The 14,656-nt window shown below is 41.5% G+C and overlaps 1 protein-coding gene and 1 pseudogene across 2 annotated transcripts in view; one reads left to right on the top strand and one right to left on the bottom strand.

Annotated features, from left to right (window-relative positions):
• arvcfb (ARVCF delta catenin family member b) overlaps positions 1-14,656 on the bottom strand; it is a 239,866-nt gene that overhangs the window by 195,948 nt on the left and 29,262 nt on the right. The window contains exon 2 of one of the 2 annotated variants that reach the window (XM_068309952.1): positions 7,838-7,905. The exons of the other annotated variant lie outside the window; for it this stretch is intronic. The gene's annotated coding sequence lies outside the window, so the exon portion shown is untranslated. The remainder of the gene's footprint in view (positions 1-7,837; positions 7,906-14,656) is intronic. 2 annotated transcript variants of the gene reach the window in all.
• Positions 3,885-4,961, top strand: LOC137592148 (craniofacial development protein 2-like; annotated as a pseudogene).

The following is a 14,656-nucleotide window of genomic DNA, read 5'->3' on the forward strand; positions in this document are numbered from 1 at the left end:
TCTCAGACTGAGATTTTCTTTAGGCGTTTAAACAACAGGGTCACAGAACAGAAGTCTACCATGTGTGATGCACAGTACAGTAAAGCAGACTTAGCCTCTGGGAAAAAATGCTTCCATTTACTCCAGCAAGTAGGGGATAAAACTCAGCCTGCGCTGCTTAATTTATGATACAGAGTAAATTAATGGGGCTGACAAGCTCAATAGTTTTTCCAAGGCAACAGATAACAGTTATAATTATCAGCCATGGAATTAGTCAGTAGAGGCAATTGGGGATGTGCACGTGAGTGAGTATGTGTTGTATATTGTATTATGGCCAAAGCTGGCTCCATTAATAGAGGACTTTGAGTGTTAATGTGATATTGTTTGCTTTATTATACTCCACTGAGTGCCTGGACCCCGACTACAGAGAACTGATTTCATGCCAGTTCTCACTCTGTCTCACCCTCTCTCTGGCTGCACTGCCTGACAAAAACACATTACTTTGGCAAGGTTTTTCTGAACCACCTGCATCGCCGATAGCAACTCAACTGGCCCTACTCGAAAGAGAGCTGCTATTTTTCCATCCTGCCCTGAATACTTTAGTGTAAGGCCGTTCACTCTGATATCATTCATTAATCCCAGTCATTTAAGGCAGTGGTAATTAATGCTTACTCTTCTGCATTGTGAACTGAGCCATGTTTGTGGGCTTAAGAAGCTTTTAAGATAGAGGGATTCAGATGGAGGGAAACAGAAGGAGATATAAAGTAAATATGAGAGAACTCAGCATCAAAAAAAGTCCTTGAATTTTCTCCAGCAGATGCCTGCCTTTATTAGAAAAACTTGCCTGCTGCTTCCAAACACTCCTACTCAGAGAGAATGGACTCTTTCTAAGCACTATCAGCAAGCCAGGTCAGCCACATAGGAAAAGCACGACTTTGGGTAATTTGTGTTCTCCGTCCTGGTCATGTGTATTTGTTCATCTGTTAGTCGGTCATGAGAGATGTGGAGAGCGCAGCTGCCCTCTATGGGTGCAACCACATTCTAGCACACTAGGAGAGAGGCAGCTCTGATTTTCTCCACTACGCTGCTGCTTTGTAGCTGGAAGAAAGATATAGATGCTATTTTTGGAGCTCAGGTATTAGCTGGCTAATCTTGCTAATGGTGCAGAGTCATTAAATGTAGCTCCAGCAGGAAAATAGGAGAATGAAAGCCTTTTTTTCTTGGAATGTGAGCCATCTGACATTTGTTCGCATATTTCTTTTTTTTGTGCCCGTGGTATCACTTTCAACCCCCAGCACACACAGCTCTATCTCCCCTTCAAAATACAAAGCGTTCATATACCAAGTTCAATATAGTAGAAGCAAAAGCAGTGATAGTCTTTTCTTTTGCCTCGCTGCTCCTTGCTGAGGACACAATCCAAACAAAGCTAGATAAAACTAGAACCAATGCAGTCAGACTGCAACATCCCGTGATACCCCTGAATTCAAAATTTTACCCTGACCTTCTTGCGTAGGTCAAAGATCAAAGCTAGTGCTCTGACCTACTGTCATTGATCATACCACTAGCTTTGAGCTATGGTCTTACTCACACTGGCCTTCTCCCTCATCTTTCTATCCTATCCAGTTCCTGAGTGTTCATTCATTCATTCATTCATTCATTCATCGTCCAACCCGCTTAATCCACTAACGCAGGTCGCGGGGTAGCCAGTGCCTATCCTGGCAGTCTCAGGGCGTGAGGCGGGGGACACTCCGGGCACGACGCCAGTGCACCGCGGAGCCACATAGAAACAAACAAACAACCATTCACACACACTCACTCACTCCTATGGTCAATTCGGGACCGGCCAATCAACCTGAAGCGCATGCTTTTGGAGGTGGGAGGAAGCCGGAGAACCAGGAGAGAACCCACAAAAGTTAAAATTTGACTTTGACCAAGGTTTCTCAGGGTCAAGGTCATCATCTCATTTTCATCCCCTTTGCCGCCCAAGTATTGTGCTTTTTGTTTTATCTCTCTATCTGCAACAGTTGCAAAGATATTTGGTGGACAAACTAACAGATGGACAGTCAGACGGACGAACGAACACATAAACACTGACAATTGCAATATATCACCGCTTTGAAGCGGGATGTAACAAGTAGTGTGGTTATGGATGGAGTGAGCTCAAACAAATTGGACTGTGTGTACACTGACTGAGCTTTAGGGAAGCTGTAGTTCTTATTTCTAATTCAACTGACTCCCACACCGACTGACAGCCACACCTCAATCCAGGAAGCATGAACAGTACCTCTGGAGGAAAGCTGTGTATGAATCCTCCCCACCACTGAGAGGTCCTCTTCTTGATCATACTAAAATGTGCGAGCCTACAAAGTCTTGAGAGGATGAAAGGAATGTATAGGACCTCCACTAAAGACATTTATTGTAATGCCAAAGCTGTTCACACAGTGAAAATGTGGTGTGTTCTCTTCAATAAAACACTAGTTACTTAAAATATTGGAGGGCTTAAGAGGTTTGAGGTGGCAGTAGGATTGCACTTTTTTTGAGAGAGAGATAGAGTTCGATTGAGTCCCAGGATCGTTTAGTGTAGGATAAGATGTTTTGAATGATAATATGGGAGCTCATAACTTAATTTTTGGGACTAAAAGCCACATTCGGTTAGGGAGAAGAAGGATGGGGAAAAGAGTGTGGGATATACTGTAGGTTGAAGGAGACAGAGAGAAAGATATGGGAGAGACAGATATGCCAGGATCTTCCTGGAAACTTTTTCTGTACCTTAGATGGAAAATAGGCTGTTTTTCTAATGCAGTTACAGACTGCTAGTTCAAAAGCTGGCAGCCACAAAGACTGACTGGCTAGAAGATAATGGGATACACCGGTTACAGTTGTGAACAAAACCGTGCCAAAAAAAATGCACCAATATGATATACTCCACTTTGACACTCTGGACCTCTATGCATATTAGACAAAGCAGAAATAAAGCAAAATTCCCTCCACTAGTGTCAGGAAGCTTGCATAAATTCCCCCATTTCAGCTGCAGGAGTAAGGTAAGGGAGTGAGGGCCTGGCCTGGCTTCTGTTCCTCTTGCCCTGTCATCCATGCCGGGGATCTGGTTCGCAGGCCGTGAAGAAGCTGGGCATCTCTCAGAGGAGAGAGGGGATGAGAACAGACATCACAGCAGCGTGTAGTGAGGCTAAGAGCTGTAGATGGAGCAGCTACACACACACTTACACTATTTACTGCAGCAACATGCTCCATTATAATGGATTGCAGACCTTTGGATGCCAGACAACATTAAACACATTGCAGCAACACTTACAATAACACAGACAGAAAGCACATTGTATGAATAATAATGAATCACCCATTCACACACTCATTCAATAACTGTCTCATACGCTCCACTCACCCACACAAAGCTTCTTGTTAAGGCCCTTGCTCGCTCACTCGTTTGATCACTTACTAGCTCTCCCTCTCATACAATTAGACAACCATTCGTATAACAGAAAAATACAAATGCAATACATGCCAGCGCTAACCCGTTAGCCGCAATGCCTATCTAGCAGTATAGATACAAAGATAAAGCACCACAGCAAGTTTGTAGTAACAATGATGAAAGTAAATACAAAAAGCTGGCCTTCTGTATTCATTTACTTTTCATTTTAGTACTGGCTTCAGTTTCAGTTACTTATAGGTTAGCTCTGTAGGGGGTGTCTGTACAGCTCACTTGAACTGCAGGCTTTGAACAGTGAATCCAAAAGTTAAGCCCACATTTAACATTTTTTTCTGCTGGAATGCATCACTTTCCATGCTGAGATAATTTGAGGCTTATGTTTTATTGATTGTTCTAAGGTCATCGCCACTCTTTTTTATGTCTGGGCAGCAGCAGATAGTTCCATGTTCCTGGAACCATGTTCCAGGCTGGCAAGGCCGCAAAAGAAATGGAGCGCTACAAGCTCTCTGTCTTGGGCCTGACAGAAACAAGATGGATACAGTTGGGGGAGGTCAAATTGGCCAGTGGGCAGTCCATTATCTATTCTGGACATGAAAAAGAGGGAGCGATTCATACAGAGGGGGTGGCCATCATGATGACGAAGGATGCTAGAAAGGCTCCAACTGAATGGAAACCCATCATTTCTCGCATCATCTCTGCAACCTTCAACACCAGCAACAGAAGGGTTAAAGCCCACATAATTCAGTGTTATGCACCACCCAACGATACAGATGATGAAGTCAAGGGCATCTTATATGACAGCTTAAACCACCTACTCAGTGGTATGAGAGCCAGACACCTCGTTATCTTAATGCCAAGATTGGAGGCCAAAACGATGGATATGAGGCTGTGATGGGACAGCATGGAGAGGCCTGTGTAAACAATAACCTAGTGATCGGGAATAATGTATTCCCACACAAAACATATCACAAAACAACTTGAGGGTCATCAGATCATGTCACAGAAGATCAAATTGACCATATCTGTATCAGCAAAAAGTTCAGGAGAGATATGGAAGATGTCAGGACAAGAAGAGAGGCAGATGTAGCCTCAGATCACCATCTCTTGGTAGGTAAATTCAAACTAAGGCTTAAGAGATACCACCAGGCCAAAAGTAAAAAACAAAATACAACACAGAATATCTTAGCAATGGTCATGTGACGAAGCAGTTCCAGGATACTTTCTCAGAGAAAAATGCAGAATTCAGCTCATAAAAAGGCTAAGTTGGACAATAATTGAGGAACAGGAACACTTATAAGCTTCTTGGAATTCAACATGTGACGAGGCCTTGGGAAGAAGGTCCCCAAAACACAAGGAATGGATAACACCAGGAACCCTCAACATAATCCAGCAGAGGAAAAAGTTTAAAGAAAAGTTGAACAGCTCAAGAACATTAGCAGCAAAAGCTTTAGCAGAAAGCAGAACAATAAGGGATTATATAACATCACAAGGAAGCTATCTGGGACATATAGTCACAACAACAAACCAATCATAGACAAGAATGGCCAATTCCTTCCAAACCCGGAAAAAAAGCTCGAAAGGTGAAACAAAAACTGAAATGAAAGCTGCAATTAAGCAACAGAAAACTGCCAAGGCTGCTGGCCCTAACAATATCCTGCCTGAAGCCCTTAAAGTATACATAAATACATCCAAAGACATGCTCTACAGCCATTTGGGGAGAATTTGGGACAAAGAAAAGACACCCACAGAATGGGCAGAGGTACACATGTGGAAACTGACAAAGAACATGAGGAAATGTAACAATTACCGAGGGATCACCTTACTCTCGGTGCCCAGTAAGATTTTCAATCGGGTTATTCTCAATCAACTCCAGGAGGTGAGGACAAGAGGCTGCGGGACCAGCAAGCAGGTTTTAGGAAGGATCGCTCGAGCACAGATTACATAGCAACACTACGCATCATCATTGAACAGTCTACTGAATGGAACACATCCTTGTATGTCAACGTCATCAACCTCAAGAAAGCTTTTGATAGCTTAGAAAGGGCAACACTATGGCAACTAATGGGCTATTGTGGAATCCCCACCAAGTTCAAAAACCCAAACAGGAAATCATATGATGGAATCTCATGCAAAGTCAAACATGCAGGCACACTCTCTCAGAGCTTCGATGTTAACATGGGGGTCAAGTGTCAGAATTAACAAGGCTAGAGTGGTGTTTAACATGCACAGAATGATCTGGAGCTCAGAGGATATCTCCATCACCACCAGACTGTGCATCTTTAACTCCAATGTGAAACAAGTGATGCTGTTTGGATCAGACACATGGAGGAAAAACTAAACTCACAACACAAAGACTGCAAACTTTGTCAACACCTGCCTAAGAAGAATCCTTCACATCTGGTGGAAAGACAAAGTAGCCAATGTGGACCTGTGGAAAAGAACAACCCAGGATCCCATTTGCATACAAATCCAGAAGAGAAAGTGGAGTTGGATTGGCCATACCCTCAGAAAACCTGAAACAAACATTGCCCGACAAGTCCTGAAATGGAACCCCAAGGGAAAAGGAAACGAGGTCGCCCCAGGAACAGTTGGAGAAGAAGCGTTGAAGCAGAAATGGCAGAGAGTGGGCTCAACTGGGGAGACCTCGAAAGAACAGCTACAAACCGAGTGAAATGGAGAGCGTTTGTCAATGGCCTATGCACCCTAGAGGAGCAGAGGGCTTAAATCAGTCAGTAAGTCAGCAGCAGACAGTTCATATGTGATATACAGACAGGAATGACAAATGGGTATCCGTTCCCATCTTTTTGTATGTTCATCTCTTTGTCACTCACGCACAGCAGTGGTGATTCTCACCACTGCTGTGCTTTTCGAAAGACAACCCTGGCAGTATAAATGTGGTGGCAGTATACTAAAGAATGAAGTCAGCATGATATTATGATAAATTTGCGTGTTTCAGGGATATCTGATGGTTTATACTCTTGGCTTATACTGTTTATACTCTCTCTATTTCAAAAAGAATGTATATGTGCTCCACATGTTGTTTCATACTGGAATTCTTTTGTAAATGATATCAGTTGGAAGAAAGTATGGAAAATTTCCAATACATTTTGGGACAAATAAAGTGAAAGAAATTTCCTTTAGAATTATTCATAAATATTACACTGCCAAACACTAAATGAAAAAATTCAAAAGAGGAATTGATGTGAACTCTTCTTTCTGCGGAAACCATGCTGAGACCGTTCAATACGCCTTTTGGATCTGCAAACATTCTATATAATTTTGGAAGGACTTTGATTGTTTCGTCAAAATTGTATATCCACAAAATGTAAATATAATATGCAGAGACCTGCATTTATACATTTTTATAATGATACGTTAGCATATATAAAATTAATCAGTGTTCACTGAACAAAAAGGCTTTAAAAACTTAAAGTATCTTTATCAACTACAAATAATTTGAATGTATGTAATATATTTGCGCATTACCCCCTAGCAATTGTTATGTGTCCAATGCACACTCTTTATTTATTCGTTTTGAAATAAAGCATAAAATAAGACAAAAAAACAACTTTCTGTCCCTGTTCTATCCCTGCTTCAACCGTCTACGAGTTCCACAATTATGATTTCCTTGAAAATCAGCGTGACATAACAACTAGAGTGAATAATTCAGTCATGGTTCACAACATGAAACCCAACACAACGAAAACCTTTCAACTCTTCAAAGCTTGTGTGTAGAAAGTCAGAAATGAAAGCTGACAGTGGAGTCAGCTTTCTTTTCTGCAAGATCACTTACAAATAAATATTCTTAATGTTAGAACCGGGATCATTAATGAAAATAACACAGCCTAGAGCAGACTGACCTCTGCTGCAATATTCAGAGAAAACCCTGAATTTGATTTACTGTATTTTTTTTCCAGAAATATGCAGAAGCCCATTCCAAGCTCAGCAGCAGGAATGTATCCTCAGAGAAAACCTGCAGCTAAAACAACAGTTGAGACATCTGCTTTGTTGGAACAAGTCAAAACAGTAGTCCTGCAAATATTTCAACATTTCTTGGCCACTAAAATATTTTGAGCAATTTCACATTACTGTCAACTACAGAAATACTACTTTGTGACAGCATACAACTTTTCCATTTCATACTTTTTTTCCCACCTTCCATGATCTGCTAATCATAACATTAATCCAGTCAACACCTGTATGACTTATTCAGACAACTAAGACTTTAGAGCTGATGAGCTCTGTCTTTGATCAACCAGATGGCAGAGATCTTTAATGGTTTTCCAACACTAATCTGGGTTGAATGATCTGTGACCATCATCATTTCTGGAACACAATTGCAAAGCAAATTATAAAGACAATTTAGCTTCACTTGCACTCTAGTAATATCCAGTGGATCTGGGTTCAGACCTGATGAGCTGCCAGATGTCTTCAGTATGCAAAAGCCATGTTATTCATCAGCATCAGGAAACAGTGGGCTGAGTAGAAAAACACAGAGTCAATGATGGTCTTTTTGGTTTCAAGCAAAGTGGCTGGTAAACCATTACACTTTCCAATTAAGTATTTAGTGGTTTTAGCAGTACAGCTACGATACGACACTCAACACTGAATCAATGAGTGGTGTCCGTGATAATATGGACAGCAGAGATGCACTGATCAATATTATGCTAATGCAGTAATGATGGATTAAATGAGTGGTGTTTATATGACTGGCGTCAGCTGGCCACATGAACCCACAGATAATTATCACCCTGTTATGCATTTTCCTCTCTTCTCAAGATGTAGACAGCAAAACAGAGCTGAGATGAAAGTGAATATTAGACTTAGCAAATTATTGAGATGTATAAATATTAAACTGTTCACTTACATTTCCATCATGCTCACTTTATATTATAATATATGTTAATCAGCCACAACATCAATGCCTGACTGATGAAGTGAATATCATCGATCATATTTATGTAATGTGTGGAACTTGGGCCCTGCATTAATGTGAACATTGTTGTTGACCACGTGAACTTGATGTTCTGCATAACTTCAATCCACATTATCCATCCCATCCACAGACAAGTCTTCTTCTTTTCCTTTCGGCTTTTCCCTTCAGGGGTCGCCACAGCGAATCAATTTCCTCCATCTAGCCCTGTCCTTTGAATCCTCTTCTCTCACACCAACTACCTTCATGTCCTCCCTCATTACATCCATAAACCTTCTCTTTGGTCTTCCTCTAGGCCTCCTGCCTGGCAGTTCAAAACTCAGCATCCTTCTACCAATATATTCACTATCTCTCCTCTGGACATGTCCAAACCATCTCAGTCTGGCCTCTCTGACTTTATCTCCAAAACCTCTAACATGTGCTGTCCCTCTGATGTACTCATTCCTGATCCTATCCTTCCTGGTCACTCCCAGAGAGAACCTCAGCATCTTCATCTCTGCTACCTCCAGCTCTGTCTCCTGTCTTTTCTTCAGTGACACTGTCTCTAGACCAAACAACATCGCTGGTCTCACCACAGTTTTGTACACCTTTCCTTTCATTTTAGCTGAAACTCTTCTATCACACATCACACCTGACACTTTCCTCCACCCGTTCCATCCTTCCTGTACACGCTTCTTCACCTCTTTTCCACACTCTCCATTGCTCTGGACTGTTGACCCTAAGTACTTCAAATCCTCCACCTTCTTGATCTCTTCTCCCTGTAACCTCATTCTTCCACTTGGGTCCCTCTCATTCACACACATGTACTCTGTCTTACTGCGGCTAACCTTCATTCCTCTCCTTTCCAGGACAAACCTCCACCTCTCTAGCTTCTCCTCCACCTCTTCCCTGCTCTCACTACAAATCACAATGTCATCTGCAAACATCATAGTCCATGGAGATTCCTGTCTAACCTCGTCTGTCAGCCTGTCCATCACCATAGCGAACAAGAAGGGGCTCAGAGCTGATCCCTGATGCAGTCCCACCTCCACCTTGAACTCCTCTGTCACACCTACAGCACACCTCACCACTGTCTTACATGTCCTCATACATGTCCTGCACAGACAAGTCTCTGATTGTTAAATGCACAGACCCTCTGGAAAATGCTCCGTGGAATCTCACACCAAAATGTGTGTGATGCATCATTTGGGAATTGCGTTGCCATGACATAATGCTACTGTAGTGATGTTCATGTGGGTGGTACATCAAAGTAGCACCCAGTGGCTTTTAATTTGTGGATTTTCTTCTTAATTATTAATTTTCAGTTTGTTTATATTCATGTTTGCCATGATTTCAAAGTGGCATTTTAGATTTCACAAAACTTTACGTTTGTACCAGCACCAGTATCTCTGATCCAAGTAATAATAAATTGAGGGTGGCACCTCCTAAAATAGCAGCTCATAAAATATCCTATGCCTCACAAAATTCCAACAGGCACACGGCCAACTGGGAACAGGTGACATTAACCGTGGGTATTTCATGGAATTGCATACTGGAGAGGGGAGTCAGTAGATATTCTCACTCAAGTTATCTCATTAGGAATTGATGGATGGACCTCATGCCCCAAGAAGCTACTGAGGCTTTACATGGTCCCCTGGTCCCAAACACGCATAAAGCACAAATCTAATAATGTTGTGGGACATCAGAACATGGGGAGTTGTGGTTATATGTGTTTAGATATATTGAAATACTGTATGCACACGGAGCACATGTATAAATTATAACAAGCCCACATGGATACAGAAAATGAATGAATGAATGAATGAATGACTAATGTGACTTCTATTAGCAATGCAATATATCACAAATTACACGTTACAAAAAATATCTTAATCAGTTTTTGTTCAAACTGATTATTTGCTTGAAATTGGTGACAGAAACATTTACTCTTCTAACATCACATGAATGCACTACGAGCAGCTGAGGCAAGAGGTGTGTACCACAATTCTCCCATCACCCTCAGCTCTGGCATGTTCTCATTTGTACATGAGGGATGACTGAATCCTGCATGAAGAACTGTGTTGAAACGAAAGCCTCCTATTCAGCGCCAAGGCTTCTAATCCAAATTAACTCCGCCAAGGCTCCTACACCTGTCAGTTTAACCTGGGCCCTCAGCCAGAAGCAGCGCTATAATTATCAGACCTCCGCAACAGGAGATTACTCAGGAAATAAAAACAAAACTAGGAATATTGCTAAAAAAATACAACTTTGGAAGCATTTTTTATAATGTCATATTATAGTGTTTCATCCTCACGTTATACCACTTAAGCTTTAAGATCACATACACTCTTACATTAAAATACATTACATAACCACTACGAGGAAGCTGCTATTTGATTTAATCTGGTTACTATCTACTAAACCTGGAAGTGAAATCTTCAGCAATAACAATGCAGAAATCAAACCATCAAATCGACTGCAAAGAACAAACTAGATCATCTGCAGAATATGACGGAAGCAAGGAAGATACTGTCATATGTACCGTGAAGAAAATCAAATTGTTCCAAAGTGTCTGCCCACAGAAAAAAAGTCTTTGTGTACCTTCGTCTTTGTGAGATAAGCTCAATATGATCACATCATACTGGAAGCAGTTGATAGCGTGTCTATGGCAATGACAGAGGCTGAGAAAAAGAAAAGGGAATTGTTTAGAGCCTGAGAACAGGAAGGACGGATGACAGATGCAGAAAAGGCACCATAGATGTGTGAAATTATCATCCTCAGCAAAATTCTAGTATTTTATTTGAGTAACTAAATTGTGTTCTCAAAAACTTTCAACAGGAAATAATAAAGGCATATGAAGTAAAATGTGTCAGCTGAGATGAGATGATTAGTGGTGGTTAAAAGAATCAACTGCATAAAACAAGACTTTCTTAGACTTCTTATGCCATCTCTATATTCCTATGTTAAATAAACATATCATAAAATGTGGCCGAGCTAAAATGATAATTAAATGAAGAATAAAATCATTATAATGGAACCCTAATGAAACCCAAGGGGCATTTATCACACTGGGCAATCATGTGGGGTGGAAAATAGACACAGTAATATAAAATTATCAACATTAATAATTCCTGTCCAATCAAAAACAATTACTCAACAGATTTTAACAATGATCCCTGAATAAATAATGTACGTCAGGACAGTCAGCACACAATACCAGATAGTGTCAGCAATGACTGCACCTGATATCCAAACAGATGGGGTTTTTCAGTGCCCTGGTTATGTTTCACTTAGACTGCAGTGAGGTCACAAATCCAAAAGTCCTCAAACTGTATCAAAAAATGTTAATAAAATCAAAAGAAAAGAAATTACACTCAATAACACACACACACACACACACACACACACACACACACACACACATACACACACACACACACACACACACACACACACACACACATTCACACATAAAATGACTGTCAGATTATGATGTCTAGAGATTGAGGGAGTGAAGGAAGAGATTACAGTTTCTCATTTTATAGTAGAGCAGTACTTGAAAAGAGAAAAGTGTGCTGTCATGAAAAGTATTGATTTGTGACCTTTCACAATGTGATAATAACCTGAGAGCTGCTGTCCCTTAAAGCATACTAGGAAAGAAAGGGAGAGTGTCATGGTGTGTTGTCTATTTTCAAGTTATTTTATACCTTAAGGGACAAAAGGAAAGAGAGAGAGAGAGAGAAGAGAGAGAGAGAGAGAGAGAGAGAGAGAGAGAGAGAGAGCGAAAGAGAGAGCGAGAGAGAGAGAGAGAGAGAGAGAGAGAGAGAGAGAGAGAGAGAGAGACATTTGATTTTTAAAATTACATTTATTCATGGAGTCGATATTACAAGATAGTTACGTTAACAACATCCAAAAGAGCTTCACTCAAACATGAACACGCACTTACAGTTTTTTTCAGTCGCTAACAAGACTCAAATTCAAAACTCTAAATACAAATAGCACAGCATCGGTCTTTTGTGGCCATACCATTCACAAATTTCATGATGTTTTCACTCAATATGCAGTCAGTGAACATATTTCCACAATGCTTTAATTTTCTTAACAGACAAGCTATACCTCCCAAAAAAATTATGGATTCTTTTTTATTATTTTCGAATGTTAACACACAACATCTCACAACATTCCAAACCTTAGATACAGTATAAAAACCTCTGCTTCTGCAATGATGTCAGTTCAAAAACAATATATCACAGCTGATAAACAAACAATTGAAAATTACATAGACTTACATGACAGTGGGAGGTGTCAGCTCCCCCCCCCCCTGCATGCGTATAGGACCCCTGTGTGTGTGACTGTGTGTTCCAGGGCCTGTTCACACTTATATATACACGTATGAATTACCAACATTAGAGTGTGCCACTAATTTTCCTTTCAGGATTAATTGAGTATATAAAATAAAAAAAATATTAAAACTCAAAAAATGACTGCAAAGTAGTGGTAGGCGAGAGTGTAGCCAAATAGCATAGGATGGTGGTGTGCTGGATGACTCTGGTGGTGAGGAAGATGAAAAGAGCAAACGCAGAGCAGAAGACGAAATGATTAAAGCTAAAAAAGGAAGAGTGTTGCATGACTTTTAAGGAAGGAGTTAAGACAGACTCTGGGTGGTCAGGAGGTGCTTCCAGATGACTGGAAAACTACAGCTAATGTGATCAGGGAGACAGGTAGGAGAGTACTTTCCTGGAAAGTAGATAAGGAGACTTGGTGGTGGAATGAGGAGGTACAGGAGTGTATACAGAGAAAGAGGTTAGCTAAGAAGAAGTGGGACACTGAGAGGACTGAGGAGAGTAGACAGGAGTACAGGGAGATGCAGCGTAAGGTGAATGTAGAGGTAGCAGATGACTGTTGTGGACCAGGATGTAGCAAAGACAGTCAGGATGAAGTGAGGAGGGCACTGAAGAGGATGAAGAGTGGAAAGGCAGTCGTGCCTGATGATATACCTGTAGAGGTTTGGAAGTGTCTAGGAGAGGTGGCAGTAGAGTTTCTGACTGGGTTGTTTAACAGGATCTTAGATAGTAAGAAGATGCCTGAGGAATGGAGGAGAAGTGTGCTGGTGCCCATTTTTAAGAACAAGGGAGATGTGCAGAGTTGTGGCAACTACAGAGGAATAAAGCTGATGAGCCATACAATGAAGTTATGGGAGAGAGTAGTGGAAGCTAGACTAAGGGCAGAAGTGAGCATTTGTGAGCAGCAGTATGTTTTCATGCCAAAAAAGAGTACTACAGATGCAGTATTTGCTTTGAGGATGTTGATAGAGAAGTACAGAGAAGGTGAGGTGTGCTGTAGGTGTGACAGAGGAGTTCAAGGTGGAGGTGGGACTGCATCAGGGATCAGCTCTGAGCCCCTTCTTGTTCGCTATGGTGATGGACAGGCTGACAGACGAGGTTAGACAGGAATCTCCATGGACTATGATGTTTGCAGATGACATTGTGATCTGCAGTGAGAGCAGGGAAGAGGTGGAGGAGAAGCTAGAGAGGTGGAGGTTTGTCCTGGAAAGGAGATGAATGAAGGTTAGCCGCAGTAAGACAGAGTACGTGTGTGAATGAGAGGGACCCAAGTGGAAGAGTGAGGTTACAGGGAGAAGAGATCGAGAAGGTGGAGGATTTTAAGTACAGTACTCAGGGTCAACAGTCCAGAGCAATGGAGAGTGTGGAAAAGAGGTGAAGAAGCGTGTACAGGCAGGATGGAACGGGTGGAGGAAAGTGTCAGGTGTGATGTGTGGTAGAAGAGTTTCAGCTAAAATGAAAGGAAAGGTGCACAAAACTGTGGTGAGACCAGCGATGTTGTTTGGTCTAGAGACAGTGTCACTGAAGAAAAGACAGGAGACAGAGCTGGAGGTAGCAGAGATGAAGATGCTGAGGTTCTCTTTGGGAGTGACCAGGATGGATAGGATCAAAAATGAGCACATCAGAGGGACAGCACATGTTAGAGGTTTTGGAGATAAAGTCAGAGAGGCCAGACTGAGATGGTTTTGACATGTCCAGAGGAGAGATAGTGAATATATTGGTAGAAGGATGCTGAGTTTTGAACTGCCAGGCAGGAGACCTAGAGGAAGACCAAAGAGGAGGTTTATGAATGTAGTGAGGGAGGACATGAAGGTGGTTGGTGTGGGAGAGGAGGACACGGGGGACAGGGCTGGATGGAGGCAGTTGATTCGCTGTGGCGACCGCTGAAGGGAAAAGTCGAAAGGAAAAGAAGATTAAAACTAAAAAAACAACAACAATTGTTTGTTTATCAGCTGCGATATATTGTTTTTGAAC

The sequence above is a fragment of the Antennarius striatus genome, chromosome 3, assembly GCF_040054535.1.
Source record: "Antennarius striatus isolate MH-2024 chromosome 3, ASM4005453v1, whole genome shotgun sequence".
NCBI lineage: Eukaryota > Metazoa > Chordata > Actinopteri > Lophiiformes > Antennariidae > Antennarius > Antennarius striatus.